Source organism: Cavia porcellus, unplaced genomic scaffold (genome assembly GCF_034190915.1).
Source record: "Cavia porcellus strain 051 isolate PalLab524CR breed Dunkin Hartley unplaced genomic scaffold, mCavPor4.1 scaffold_16, whole genome shotgun sequence".
In the NCBI taxonomy this organism is placed as follows: domain Eukaryota; kingdom Metazoa; phylum Chordata; class Mammalia; order Rodentia; family Caviidae; genus Cavia; species Cavia porcellus.
Window position 1 is genome coordinate 7,195,156 of NW_026947499.1, and position 15,264 is coordinate 7,210,419.

Consider the following 15,264-nt stretch of genomic DNA (forward strand, 5'->3'; position numbering starts at 1 on the left):
GGCATCTGTTGAAAGGCTTGGTTTGGAAGTGGAGCAGAGGATCCCATAACTCGAGCTACCCTCAAAGTGGTCCAGGAACCTGTGAGTCAGAGCCAAGTCTACTGATGTATGGTTAATTTACAAACCGACGTGCAGAGCGGAACGGAGTGTACACAGGAGCCTGCTGTTCCTACAAAGCCACAGCAAGATGTCACTGAGCCACGATTTATTTTAGTTCCAAGTATTGTATCTGCTCAGCGCCCAGCCTGCATGGTGCTGGGTGCATGGTGGGCAGATAGGGCCAATGGTGTTGCTGACCTCCAGGATGGGACACACTTTTGAAATGGCTCCAGACCCCATGCACTTGGGCTCACAGCAATTCCCCAATTCACAGAAAGTGCCCACTTTTCATGGATTGTAGCAGGTGTCCAGAACAGACATCAGGCTGCTGCCCCTGCCCTTACCCAGCTGCAAGGTCTTTCCTGGGACCGAGTTCATGCCACATCTTGCTGGACTCTGAGGGAAACTAAGGATTTGAGAATTATTCCAGTAAGGGATCCTTGGACCACTGGGAATGTTCAGTTATTTTTTTACCTTGAGTTCAGCTAAACGTATCTTCCTGCCCTTTAGAAGAAAAGGGTTTGCTCTGCAAGTAGATTACACAGAAGGTCAAAAGAAGATGCAGCATCCTGTGGTTAGGACTTTTCTGGCTGTGAAAAACAGAATACCATTGGAGACAGCTCAGGCTACAAGGGAACCTAACCAGAACACAGTCAGCATCCGTGGTGGCAGGAGCCCAGGATGCTTCTGGACTGGCTCCAAGGAGGAGGATACAGCTGCTGACCGCCTCTCAGCCTTGGCCACCACTAAAGGCCTGACCCACACGGAAGTTTAAGCTTAAGCAGAGTGAGATCATAGTAGCATATCAAGGCCATGCGCCTAGCTCTTTGTCCTGCACCACAGCCCTTAATGTGGTAGAACAAATGATGTTTAAAACCCCTATCTATGATGTTAGATATCATGGACTCCATTAATTGTATGGGACGGAACTGTGACTGCAGTGTTTTGAATGGATGACGGTTAAGTAGGCGATGGATATAAAAGCCTATGAGGTGAAGCCAGGTCAGTACTCAAGGGAAAGGTATAGCCTTAAATTTAATTTTTTGAGAGGTAAGTGAGAGTAAAAATTACTGGACGTAGCTTGAAGTTTAAGAAGCTGAAAAAATAAACACATTCAAAGAAAGTAGAAATAATTAAAAATGAAATCAGAGAACTGAGTTACATTCTTCTATAATTCTAAAAACTGATGCTTTGAAAAGATAAAAATTTTTAAGTCTAACTTTAAAAAGCAAAGCAGAAGACACTAAAAAAGGAATAAAATTGCAGAACAGTCTATGCAATTTTTGTCAAATAAAAATGTAAATAAAACATGATTTTCTTTTTTTAAAATTTTATTTAAGAAGAAAAAACAGAAAAAGGGTACAAGTTATACAGAATTTTAGAAAAAATAAACAGTAGGAAATCACTAGTTAATTACATATTGTCATCTTAGAAATAGTTGTTGAAGTTACAAAATTAAAGCATGTAGAGGGGACTTTCAAACAGTGAGACTGCAAACAGTTTTATTCAATGATCCAACAAAACTCAGTAATATGAAAACATGATTTTCTAAGTGAATTAAAATTACCAAAATTTGCTTATCAGGAAGAAAAATCTGCCCTTAAGAAACAGTAAATTTTCTTAGACCTTCAAGAAGTCAGTAATCCTTATGTTAGATTAACTATTTCAAAACTTCCAAAAAAATTTATAGCTCATTTTACACAGAACATTGATACCAAACCCAGAAAAGAATAATTCAGCGACTCATCGATCCTATAGAGCAGTCTCACTTCAAAACAAAACAAAACAAAAGATCTAAAATACTAACTTTTTTATTGTTTTGTGGTTTTGAGACAGGGTCTTATATTTCATTCAGGCTGGCCTTGAATTCATGGTGATCCTTCTGCCTCAGCCTCCCAGGTGCTAGGAGTACAGTATAGGCATGTATCACCATTCCCAGCAAATATTAATAAATGTAATTTAGCCAAATATTACAAAAATAGTATCCATGGAGCAGGGCATGGTGATGCATACCTGCAATCCCAGCACTCGGGAGGATGAGACAGTGATCTTCCTTGTCTCAAAAGATAATAATAACAACATACAAAACCATATAGAATTAGTCCAGAAGTGGGATAATTCTGTATTCAGGAGATTCAGTATTAGAAAAATATTTTCATCCAGTCTTTATATTGACTATTTTTTAGTGATTGAACTGCTCAAAACTAAGATTGCTGGCAGCCAGTACTAGACAGTGGTGATCCTTGCCAAGGGGCACCGCGAGCCTCTGTCTTGCTGCCCTTCCCTATCCACTGTCTCTGGTGTGCTTCCCAGGAGAGGTGGCAGTGGGTTGAGTCCCTAAGTTCAGTGGAGACCTCACACCAGTGATGGCTGTTCCCACAGGACAGCTGCATGAAGACATGGGGACAGACAGACAGGCAGACACATAGAAAGTGCCCCCAGCACAGAAGCAGGGGTCAGATCAATGCAGCACCCAGCCAGGGCTCAACAAGTGCTGCTAGCAACCACCGGAAGCTGGTGAAAAGCGTGGCACAGGTTCTCCTGCAGCTTCCAGAAAACTTCTTGGCACCTGGGTGTTGGTCTCAAACCTGGACTGTGGGGGATACACCTGCCTTGTTAAAGCGGTCCAGTGCCTGGCACCTCGGGACAGTTGTCCAAGAGGAAAGGATGCTCCCAGAGACAAGCTTGGAGAGTGAGCTTCTACCATCTGGTGGCTTGGCACACCCTCCAGCATAGAATCGAGACCCGTCAGATCCCTCGGTCTTAGAGCTCTTGCGGCGGAAAAAGCCTCTTGGCACAGTGGGGTAAACACCAGGCAAAGTCGAAAGTAAGTGCAGGGGATAAAACGCTTTTAAGAATGATGAAGCAGCAGCTGGGCGTGGTGTCGCACGCCTATAATCCCAGCACTTGGGAGGCTGAGGCAGGAGGATCATTGCGAATTCAATACCAGCCTGAGCTGATCGAGCTCAAGGCCAGCCTGAACTACATAGTGAGACCCTGTCTCAAAAAGACCAAAAAAAAAAAAATGAAGCAGATATGAAAAGAACCAAACAGAACTTTGTCCCTGAAGAGGAGTCACAGCCGAAGCAAAGAGTAGCGTGTGAAAGCCAAATGTGAAGAAATTACACAGAATACAACACTGGAAAGTAAAAGAAGCCTTAGGGGGCACGAGACACGTGGAGGAGGAGACATCCTAGCACTCATCTAACTAGCATGCCAGAGAGAGGAAGAAAAAGAAGCCAGAGTCCACAGAAGGGAGTGGCTCAGGTCCTGGGCTTGGAGCTAGATCCTAGCCCAGCCCCAGGGCGACTCCAGTAATAGATGCCAGACCCTTTGCCTGTCTCCTCCCTGCTTGGTCAGCGCTTCCTTCTTCAGGACTCCTGATGAGCAGTTCCTGAGAACGAAGTGTCAGCGAGGAGTGTGGCCTTGAGAGTGTTGGAAACATCATCTCTGCACTTGTGGCAGCTGTTCCTCCTTGTCGTGTAGGTCTCACTGCAGAAGTTACGCCCTCCCTGCCGCCAGCCCGTGCCCCTCCAGGGCCACCCTGCGAATCGGATCGGTCTGTTTCCTTGTAGATCTCCTTTCCACCCAGCGCAGGTGTCAGGAGGACGGGGACTTGCCTGGCTCATCTTGGCTGCAAGCCTAGGAGCAAGGACAAGTGGCAAGAATGGCAGAGTGGGTGGCCTCATCCTGCCACTCCGAGCAGGTGTGAGGCAGCACGTAGTGGGGATGCAGGAAGGGCTGCTTGGCTCATGGCCACACGCACCCCATGGAGGCAGCGATGCAGCCGCTCTGTTCGCTGCTCCCCAGAGCGGCCACGAGGGGCTCCAGAACAGCACTGCAGGGGCTGGGGATTTAGCTCAGTGGCATAAGCACCTACCTTGCAAGCAGGCAGTTGTGAGTTCGATCCCCGATACCGATAAAAAGATAAAAAGACCAAAAAAAAAAAAGAACAGAACAGCACTGCTCCTCGCCTGCCACTGCGGTTTGCTGACAGCGCCTATGACTCACTCTGCAGGGAGCCAGACGTGCCATCCCCAGGGTGTGCACAGGGCACAAATGCCAGACACAGGCGACGGCTGGATGCCACCATCCCTGGTGCCCAAAGCAGTGGGGATGTGGGTGTCTGGGACTGTGTCAGCGGCTCCTACAGAAGGCAGGCTTGGGAGAGACAGGCTTGGCCCTGATAAGATCCAGCAACAGCAGGCAGCCAGGCCCGCTCGGACATGCGTGCTGCATCACAGTTGATCAGACCTGGCCACAGTGACCTCATGGCATGGGGAGCAGTTGGGGCAAAGTGGAAAGAGGAAAGCCCATAGGAGCTGTCCAGAGATGAGGGGCCACAGAGCAAGTCGGGCAGCACAGTCCGAGGACCCACGTTTCCCAGCCTGCAATTCTACCCTGCCCCACTGCACTCCTGGTGGCAAAGGTCCTGAGTGTCTCATGTCACCAATCATAGGGTCCAAGTGCTCAGTTCTGAAGGGAGCAGAGCTGGATGTGGGTTCTGTCTGATCCCAGCAGACACTAAAAGGCCCAGCTGGGTTCCCAGAGGGGAGGCAAGATGGGCACATTCACCTCTGAACAGCTTCACCCAGGCCTCGCCCCATTTCACTACCAGTGCTGTGGCCTTTACTTCAGGCTGCCAGGAGCGCAGCATACCTAGCTAATTGACCCCCTATGCAACTATTAGTCTCCTCTCCTTGCCCCATAAAACCCTTCAGCTTCTGGTTAATGCCATCTCTGTCTCTCCAGGGAGAAAAGAGAGAAAAAGACTCAGAGGATAAAACTGTGGGCAAACCTAGAAGTCATACTTAGGAAAGGAAAGTTGTCAGAGCCAGTGGGTTGCCTGGTTCAGTGGCACACGCCAGGCACTGCCCAGCTCCGAGCAGCAGCCTTCTCTTCTCATGGGCTGTGGCGCAGAGGGCGTCTCCTGAGCCAGGTGGTGCAAGCAGAGGGCTCTGGAAGCTCCCGGCTTCTCCACTGTGGCCTCGTCAAGAGCTCTTGTTTTAGTATTGTGGCCAAATACCCACAACCTGCTTGTTGACTCTGTGGTACTGAGGAGGGGAGCTGGGCCTGCCACCTGCTAAACAAGCCCTCTGACATTAAGCTGTGCCCCAGCCATTTTTTATTTTGAGACAAGGTCTCACTAAGTTGCTTAAGTGATGTTTTTTCCCGCTTGACATGGTTTCAAGGTCATTCCTATTGTAACGTGTCAGGACTTCCTTTTATGTGCATGCTAACTAAGTGCGCTACCAACTGAGATTTGGCCCCAGCCCTATTTCCTCCCTTCCTTTTTAAGGCCCAATAATATTTCCCATCAGATTTTGATGACCTGCGTGATGTCTGTCTTCCCAGCAGCCTTGCAGGCTCCCTGAGGACTCCGTCAGGGTCCCCTGCACCTCAGTGCCCATTGCAGGACCTCGCCCCCAGCAGGTATCTAGTGATGTGTGCTAAGGCGAAGCTCAGAGTGGCTGAGGCAAAGCCTGCCTGCTGGGAGGTGAGGTTTCACCAGAGCAGAGAGGAAAAGACCTAGTCTTCCAGGCTGTGGAGCTTTGCAAACACATTCCCAGGCCATCCCTTAAAACAGCAGATCTCAGCTGCAGCTGAGGAGCCTGTATTTGGAAAGAGACACCAACCTTTCTTTCTTCTTTTTTTTAAAAGCAACCTTTATTTCTAACAGAAATACTACAGGAGGCACCCCTCCTTGATGGTGTTTAAGTGAGGTTCTCCTTTAGCTGGAAGGGTTGCACTCACTACAGAATAAGTGGAAAGAAACAAATATTGCTCCAAGGTATGCATCTTTTTTTTTTTTTTTTTTTTTTTTGTCTTTTTCTTTTTTATTGGTACCAGGGATTGAACTCACGACTGCCTGCTTGCAAGGCAGGCGCTTATGCCGCTGAGCTAAATCCCCAGCCCCCCAAGGTATGCATCTTTGTAAGAGAAAAGGTAGCGAAGCTGCTTCATGCCCTTGAGTTGTGCACAGGTGGGGCTGCAGCCCTGTGCATCCGTCGATAATTCCTGCTGGCATCGAGCACACGTCGCCTAAAGGCCCACAACCTTGCTTCCTCCCAAGCACTGGACATCCTGGCCTTTTCCTCCTTGGAGAATTGTTCAGAAAGAACGAGAGTGAACAAGCTAAAAGCATTCATGAACCATAAAATGCTGTTATCCATGCTAAGAGGCATGTGTTACACCAGTGAGGCAAATTAAGATGGCTCAGTTCTTCCGCTGTTTCTCTCCGGGCTGAAGGGAAGATAAGCCCTACTCCTCCACTTATTGCATGACACAAACTGCTGTCCCCTCAGTTACAAGGACGGAGGTAACTGCCACGTGCTGTAACATGATTCTGGCCTAACAAGGAACACAGCACCAATGCAGGTAACAGCGTGAAAACCCAGGAACGCAATGCTGAGTGAAGGAACAGGCCGCATGCCTTGCGCCTTGTTTGCAGGAAGTGTCTGGGATGGACAGGCTGTGAAGACTGAAAGTAGATTAATGGCTACCGTGGGCAGGGGAGGGGATGTGGCGGTGGGCAATGACTGTGCGTGTGAGTGTGGGACCCTTTTTGCGTGAGCAAGGTATTCTGGGATTAGCGGTAATGGCCACGCAGCTTTGGGGTGCTAACCCCACGATGAAAGGGTGCATTACATCACCTGGAATTATGGCGTCATAACATACATGAACCGCAGTAGTGTCGAGGATTTGTTCATTTATGCAGCCTGAGTGTGTAAAATAATTGGAGTGATTTGTAGGTCCAGAGACCATGGAGAAGGCGGGAGTTGTCTTTAAGAGCTATAATGAGACCCTGGTGCCACCTTCAAGGGGTGCAGTCTGCACCCTGGCATCACCACCACCCCTTGTTCCCCAGTCAGGACCAGACCTGCTGTGGGTTTTCTCCTCTGAGTGTCTGCCCAGGCCATTTCTGTTAAATGCAGCAGGCGGGATTCCATGTGGGTTGACCATGCCTTTAGCCACAGGGAGGTCACAGTGACCTTAATCCTGCAAGGAGCAGGGGCCGCAGTGGGTTAGGCAGAGGTTGGGAGGTGAGAGCAGTGGTGGCCAGCAGCGCTGACCTGCAGGATGCAGGAACATGGGGTGGCACCAAGGAGGTTAGGTGAGTGGGACCAAAGGGCCTTCGCTTGGTTTCATGTTTGCAAATATGGAGGCTACTTACATGTCAGAGAGAGGGGAGCTCCATGGAGAAGGTTCCCAGAGGATGAAGTGGGTGGGACCCAGTATCCAAGAGTCGCCTTTCATGGGAACAAGCATCTGCCACCTGTAAAGGCAGCAGGTGGATGCGGTACAATGGATTTGGTGGATTTGGCAGAGAAAATCTGAGGAAATAAAGACTGGAGTTGGGGAGATCTGTGAAATCAAGAGTGGGAAGTGTAGGAGCTGGGTCCATGTGCTGGGAGCCCCAAATAAAGGCTGGCCCGGAGGAAGGAGTGACCAAGGCAGGGCAGAGACTGCTGCTGACACTGAGTAGGTCTGAGCATTTTGGCTTGTCACAGATGTCACAGGGCTTCACCCATTTCAGAGCAAAAGGCCCTGGTGGAAGTCCCAGCTGTGCCTCTCAGCACCTCCAGTGTTTCGGGCACTCCCTAAATGTGGGTTCACTGGGGGTTAGTGGAGCCAGGGGTGCAACCTGGCCATTGCCACCTCCCTACAGGTGGACCTGTGACTCCCTGCCCCAGAGGTGCCCCCAGCCTTGTACACATCAAGGCTCCCCGCTCCTGCAAGCCCAGGAGCTGGCTTTTTCTCCCTGGGATGGCACCCGTCTCTCAGGCTGGGAGGCTCCCAGAAGATGGGACTGCTGACCCCAGCAGACAGTCTGTGTGCTGCTGCTACATGTCCTGGCCAGGGACAGGGACCAGGTAAGAGCAGTGGACCTAGCAGGCTCTATTTTTGCCTCTATTATCACATCTGAGCCTCCAGGGGCCTTTTGTGCAAAGAGCCTGCTTTGTTCCCGCTATAGTTGGTGAGTAGTTAGGAAACACCAACCCCAAAGGTCAGCATGGTGGCAGTGCTTACAGACCAGCAGGGTCTCTGGAGGATGTGGTCTGGGGTGAGTTCCGGCGCCCAGGTTCGGGTTTGGTGCAGTTTTCTCCTGCAGATAACCCTGCCGTGTATACAGACACGGGCTCCTCTGCTGCCCTTGAGTAGGATGCCACCTTCCTGTGTCTGTTCCGTCATCTGCACCTGCTGCTTCCCCACAGCTGTTCTTTGGGTTGATGTGTCACAGATGAAATGCCCTGCAGAGCTTGGCACCCCTGCAGTGCCTCCAGGTGGCTGGCAGCCTTAGGGTCAGGTGACAAGTCCTGCAGTGGCTTGGCAGCTCACCCTGCTTGGCTCTCTGGGAATGCCCTGGTAAGATTGATGGTCTTCAGTGACTATGGCAGTGCTCAAGGCTTTAGAGGGGTCCCTGGGGTTCAGCCCAAGACCACACACTGCTCCAGGGGCAACAATGCTATGGGGAGGAGCTATGTGCCCCCTAAACCTCCCTGATGGTCTGCCCTCCAGAGTGGCTCACAGCAGAAGCCTGGAATCAGGGTCCTGTGCCCCGCACTGATGTGTTCTCACCCTGAACACCACATGGCCCCTTCCCCAAGCCTCAGCATCCCCATTTATAAGACTAAGAAAGGTGGAGCCATGTCCCCATGTGTCCTTAGTCTAAAAGCCTCCGAGGCGCCAAGTATCTGACAGTGACAGGGGTGCTGCCCTGGGGAGAGGGGTGGGCACTCAGTGGGGGACATAGCGCTCCTGCCTTGCCCCCCTCCCCCTTGCTGGCTGGACTCATCCCCAGCAGCTCTTTCCCCCTCAGGCTTCAGCCAGGCCTAGATCGGGTTTCCAGCTGGGTCCCACAGGTGGCCCTCATACTCCCCTTTATTCCTACATACATATGGAGGAGGGGGCACAGCAGGGACAGCCTTTACTACCGTTACACTCCTCAGGCCCTACTTGGGCAGCACTCTATTTGGGAAGCAGAGTCAGAGCAGAGGGTTTTCCTAGAGCAGGAAGCCAGGCAACCACGGGGCCCTGCAATGCTGCACATGGCTACCTGTCCCCCCTCTCCTCCCCGCCATGTGATACCAAGGTCAGTGCCTTCGCTGCTGATTTTAAGTGGCTTCCAGGCTTAAGAGCCAGGATGGGGCTGAACTGTTCAAATAGATTCCATCCCAATCCCTGCAGGGCACTGCTGCTAAATACCCTATATGCCATCAAACCCCAGCTCATCACGGAAAACCGATTAAGTTCTGTAGCCCCCATCACCCTGCTGTTCCCCAGGCAGGGCCTCCCTGCTGTCTCTGCTGTCTCCCCAGACTGCTGGAACCACATCCAGGTGACCCACCACAGGTCTCCACCTCGTGCCTGCCCTGGGCAGCCCTCACCCCACCTCCATCTGCCCCAACCCAGGAGGCCCGGCCAGGTTGGGTAGGGAAGCGATGGGGACCATGCCTTGATTCCTGGGTTGCCACCCTTTCACACCTCCTCTCTGCCCTTCTACCTATGCCCAGACCCCTGGGCTGGAGACCCAGGCCTGGCCTCTCCTGCTCCCATGGCCCCCCAGATGCCACACAAAGTGGTGCCCACTCTAACAGGGTTTGGCCTGGCGCAGGTACCCTTCTAGGTTCCTAAATGCATGACCGGGCTCTCCAAGGCTGCTCTAAAGGCTGAGACCTAGGCCCTGTGTTTCATGCACTGGAAAGGGCCCTGTCCGCTTTGGAGAGGGGCTAGTGGTTGTGCATGGGGGGAGGACAGTCATCCAGATCCCTGGCCTAGCTTTCCTGGCAGTGAGGCCTCTGAGACCTGTTTTCTTTTTCCCTCTCCCCATGCCAGGCCCCGATAGCTGCCCTGTAGAAAGCAGGGTATAATTCTCTCTAACCATCACCATTCCAGCAGAGACCAGATGAAATGTGTCTGCCTTGCCCAAGTAAGAGTCCGGCTGCTGGCTGAGGGAGTCAGGGCAGCAGGTGCACATCAGGTCACCTGGGAGAAAGCCTGCCTGGCTCGCCCAGCTCAGCCCTGTGTGGCTGTCCAGCTGTCCAGCATTTTTAACAGGCTTTTCCTCCTTCACGCCTCTGCGCCTGTGTGTCAGCCCCACTTTCTGTGGCCATTCGGCTTAGTGTGTGCATGGGGGTGGCAATCCAGCCAGACGCCGCTGACCCTGCACCCCAGGTACCTTCCTTTCAGCCCCTACTAGGTGTGGCAGTATGGCTCGGCTGTCTGCCACCTGTGTCAGTCATACTGAGCACTTATGTGCAGCATCTCCTGTGATCCCCAAGACAGCCCAGCAGCGCTGTGCAGTTCTTACTCTGCTTTGTAGATGAGAAAATGAAAGATGAGGCTGACTTAATGGGTTGCCCACAGCTGGACACACCTCGCAGGGGCAGGCTGCTGTCCCACCCTCCAGCACGGCAGGTAAGGGAGAAAATCATGAGTAGAGCTTGCTCAGAACCCCGCCAGTCTGAGGCAGCTTCACCCCTAGCATTCACCAAATGGGTATTTCAGATTCTCTATGCAAATAGAAATGTACAGGCAGTGTAGGGATGGTGTTTCTAAGGTTTAAAATGCATTTTGACAATAAAATCAGGGGTGAGAGGGTAATTCAGTGGTCATTTCTTAGTGTGAGCAAGGACCTAAGTTCAGACTCTACCTCCAGAAAAACCCAAAACATCAAATTTATTAACTTTTTAACATGGCCATAACCTCAACTATTTAAAATTTAATGTAACTTCAGTTTTACCAAAGATAAATCTAGTTCCATGTATCTAAAATGAAATGGAAACTGGGTACGATGGCATATGCCTATAATCCCAGCACTCTGGAGGCTGAGGCAGGAGAATTGCCATAAGTTCCAGGCCAGCCTGGGCTACACAGTGAGTTCAAGGCTGGCCTAAACTACATAATGAGACCCTGTCTCAAAAAAACAAGCATAGGGCCAGGGATTTAGCTCAATAGCATGAGCCAGACATGGTGGCCCATGCCTGTAATCCCTACACTCAGGAGGCTGAGGCAAGAGGATTGTCATGAGTTTTAGGCCAGTCTGGGCTATATAGCAAGATGCCTCAATAAAATAAAATAAATAAGTAAATATGAAATGAAATGGAAGTGAATTGTTAAACTTCAGAAAACATTTCATCAGATATGATAATAGCTCCAAAAATATTAAATTAAGATAAAAGAGGGGAAAAAGACTTTAAAAATAGCTTTCTTGGGATAAAATTTACATACTCATACCACATATCCACTTAAAATATACAATTCCTTGGTTTAGTATATTGCAGTTTTAGGTTTGCTGTAAAATTAAATGGAAAGTGTGGAGGATTCCCATATGCACCCTGCTCTCGTGTCAGCATCGCCACCATTAATTTCCATGCCGGAGAGATCCAGTAGCTGCAGCTGAGGAGCCACGCTGCAGCGAGACGTCTGCGTCACCCAGAGTCTGAGTCCACCCCAGGGTTACACATCCCGTGGGGTGCTGCAGGCTCGGCACTGCGGCGTGGTGTGGAGCTGTTCCACTGCTCTCAGAGCCTTTGCGCTCTGCCTGTCCTCCACCCAGTCCTGTGTACACCAGGAACTAATGTCTACCCTAGCAAAGTTGAAACTGTTTCCATCTGCCTTCTTCCACTCCTGATTTTTGATAGTTATATTATTGATGTGTGTCACTGAAGTTTTTAATACTTTTAATAATCATAATTGCCAAGATTGTGAAAAATGTTAATTCAGGATTTCCCCAGGGATGGACCTGTTGTGAGTTATCATTTGGGTGTCTTCAACATCCGGTAAATTCATGTTTCAGGTTTTGTTTTGTTTTTTTGTTTTTTTTTTGTTTTTTTTTGTTTTTTTTGTACTAGGAATCAAACTCAGCACCTTGCACTTGTCAGGCAGGCATTTATGCCATTGAGCTATATCCACAGCCCCTAGAATGTTTAACTTGAAGAATTTAGCTGGGTATAAAATTCTTGTACCTAATTTGTCTTAGAACTATAGATACTACTCTACTAGTTGCTATGCAAAAGTCTGATTTTTAGGAACATTCCTGTCCCGGCCCCTTCCTTCTCTTTCTGCTTTCTGGCTGCCGTGGAGTGAGCGTCTTTCCTCTGCTAAGCCCTTCTGCTGTGCTGTTTCTGCCTCAGCGCCGGCCTGCCGTGGGCTGCACCCTCTGGAAGTGTGAGCCAGGTTAGTCCTCTCCTCCCTTAGGTTGTGGGTGTAAGGTATTTTGTTCTAGCTATGGGAAAGTGACTATTACACACCAATTACTGTTTTTTCCTGGTTTTTAAGACAGGATCTCACTGTATAGTTCAAACTAGCCTTGAACTTACTGTGAGGCCCAGGCTGATCTTGAACTCATGGTAATCCTCCTGCCTTAGCCTCCTGAATATTGGGACTACAAGTACCACTGTAGCTGGCATTTTTCTTTTCTTTTTTAAACAGAATCTCACTGTGTAGTTCAGGCTGGCCTTGAACTCAGTATGTAGCCCAGACTGGTCTAGAACCCACAGTGATCCTCCTGCCTCAGCCTCCTGAGTGCTGGGATTGCAGGTAGTGCTACCATGTGTGTGTGTGTGTGTGTGTGTGTGTGTTGAGACAGGGTCTATGTAGGTTAGGCTTGTCTTGAACTCACTGTGTAGTCCAAGCTGACCTCAAACTTGGAGTGACCCTCCTGCCTCAGCTTCCCAAGTGCTTGATTTCCTTTTGCTTACGCATCTGTCATTTTGTCACTTTCTCAATTTAATTTTGTGTTGTTTCCCTCAAATCTGTCAACCACATTTCTAGTTGTTCATGTTATGTTTCATCTGTTTATTCATGGTTTGACTTAGCTATTTATTTATTTTGATTTTTTTTTTTTTTGTCTTTTTCCTTTTTATCGGTACCGGGGATCAAACTCACGACTGCCTGCTTGCAAGGCAGGCGCTTATGCCGCTGAGCTAAATCCCCAGCCCCTTTATTTTGATTTTTTGAAACACAGTCTCACTATGTAGTCCAACCTAGCCTGAAATCCTTAGTGATCCTTCGTCTCTGCTGAGTGCTGGGCAATATCGCTTTTTAAAAACATCTGTGATGTGTTTATTTTTCTTTCCCTTTTCCCTCTGAGTCAGCTAGCTCACCTTTTAGCCTTCACATCTATTGTCAAAGAATTTCTATTTAAAAGTACCTTTTCCGGTATATTGTGTGCTTGCCTTGGCTGCACATTTACTAAATTTCAGGGTCTTATCTCCCATTTCCCCTGCGCCCTCCCACTTTAAGAGATTATTTGCGTAATCTCTTTGAGTCTGCGGGAAACTCTTTGTGCCGGACCCTTTCCCCTGCATGCCTCCTCTTGTGATGTGCATTGTCCTTAATATGCAGGACCCTGTGGGCTCCTTCCTGATCATGCCCATTACATCCCCACTCCTGGCCTCATCATTCCAAAGAGAGGCTCATCAGACTTATTGGGGGTCCAAGGTAGCCGGTCCTTCCCACCAGCTCAGATGTCACGCTCCTGGCTGGGGTTTTGGGTAGCAATCTTATGTTACCAGCAGTGTGACTTCTCTCTCCATCTGGTCGTCCCGTGAGGGGAGTGGAATGGAAATGCTCCTACTGACCATCTCCGACAGGACACGGGTGCACCAGTGCTGGTACAGCAAGGAAGAGGCAGGCCCGCTGTCTGCGGGGATAAGGAAAGGCCAGGGCATGGGCAGATGAGCTGTTGGCACCTTTGTCATAAAACCCTGGGTCTGCATGGTGGTGCACGCCTGTAATCCCAGCACTCAGGGCTGAGGCAGGAGGGTTGCCATGAGTTTGAGGCCAGCCTAGGCTATATAGTGAGTTCAAGGCCACCCTGAACTACATAATTAAATAATTAAAAAATGAAACTACATAATCTAAAAATTTTTTTAAACCATGAGCTCCTAGAAAGGATTCCCGGGCCTGGGGATTTAGCTCAGCGGCGTAAGTGCCTGCCTTGCAAGCAGGCAGTCGTGAGTTCAATCCCTGGTACCGATAAAAACGAAAAAGACAAAAAAAAAAAAAAAAAAAATAGGATTCCCAAAGGCCAACACTCAGATATCAGTCATTTCCAGTCAAGGATTTCACTCGGCAGCACAGGTGTCTGCCTGGCAAGTGCGAGGTCATCAGTTTGATCCCCACTGCCAAAAAAAGAGAAAAAAGAAACCAGTCATCTCCCATGTTGCTCCTGGGAGGTGGGGCTGAGGGGTCCTGAGAGGCGCTGAGTGCCAGTGCCTGCCCTAAGAGGGAGGGCACAGGCCCTCCCACAGCGACATGGGACGTGGGCTTGGAAATGCACCCCGGAAGCAGGTGACAGTCTTGGTTCACAGTGCTCTGCCCCATGCCCAGCACTGACCATCATGGCTTGTGCGTGGATATGCCTGCCCCATTTCGGAGCAGGGACCCGGTGTGGCCTGCTGAGCAGTGCCAACGGGAGGACGCTCGGGTGGTGCATGTACCTACTGCAGGGCCTCTGTTCTTGCTATTCCTTCCGCTTTAGTGTGTCCTCTCACCTGCTCCCAGCTCTGCCAAGCAGAGCTCCATGGCCCTCAAGAAGCCCGGAGTCCCCAGCACCTGGAGAGCCCTCCCCCTTCATGGTAACTCTGGAAGTGGGGTGTGTTAGTCCTGCTTTATCTTCGGAGAGACCAAAGCTCAGCCAGTACAGCCACCTCTCCCAGGAGGCCTCCCCGCTAGCAGAGGCCTGGTGACGCACACAGTCAGACCCAGGGGGAGCTCAAACCTTGCGCTCCTGTCACATTTTGCGTCACTTTCAGAGCTGAATCCTCTCTGTTGCTGTTAGTCACTGTGCGCTTAGCCATGACTGCACTGGACTGGTTTTTGTTTCCTTCTACCAACGTGTGCCCGCCTCCTGCTTGCCTCCCTTGCCCCCAGTTCCTTGTGGGCAGAAACGCTGTGCCTTTCCTCAACCCAGCGGAGATGGAATTGTACCCTACGCATCCACAATGTCTGATGCTCCCAGAATGGTCATGCAGCTGCCCTGTGGTCGGCTCTGAACTTTGCCACTAGCCCAGATCTCCTTGGGTGGTTGGAGCCACCAAAGGGCCCCTGGGCCTCTGGCTTTGTGTCGTCTCTCCCTGTACGGGGGGTTGAAGACACCATCTGTGCGAGCACGGCTTCCTTGATGGGTTTTAGGAGGATGTCCTTATGGACTGTTCT

General features: G+C 50.1%; 1 protein-coding gene across 12 annotated transcripts in view; it reads left to right on the top strand.

Moving 5' to 3' along the window:
- Pitpnm2 (phosphatidylinositol transfer protein membrane associated 2) overlaps positions 1–15,264 on the top strand; it is a 128,994-nt gene that overhangs the window by 79,118 nt on the left and 34,612 nt on the right. Inside the window, exon 1 of one of the 12 annotated variants that reach the window (XM_063225523.1) lies at positions 12,207–12,279. The exons of the other annotated variants lie outside the window; for them this stretch is intronic. The gene's annotated coding sequence lies outside the window, so the exon portion shown is untranslated. Of the gene's footprint in view, positions 1–12,206; positions 12,280–15,264 lie in introns of those variants that run through there. 12 annotated transcript variants of the gene reach the window in all.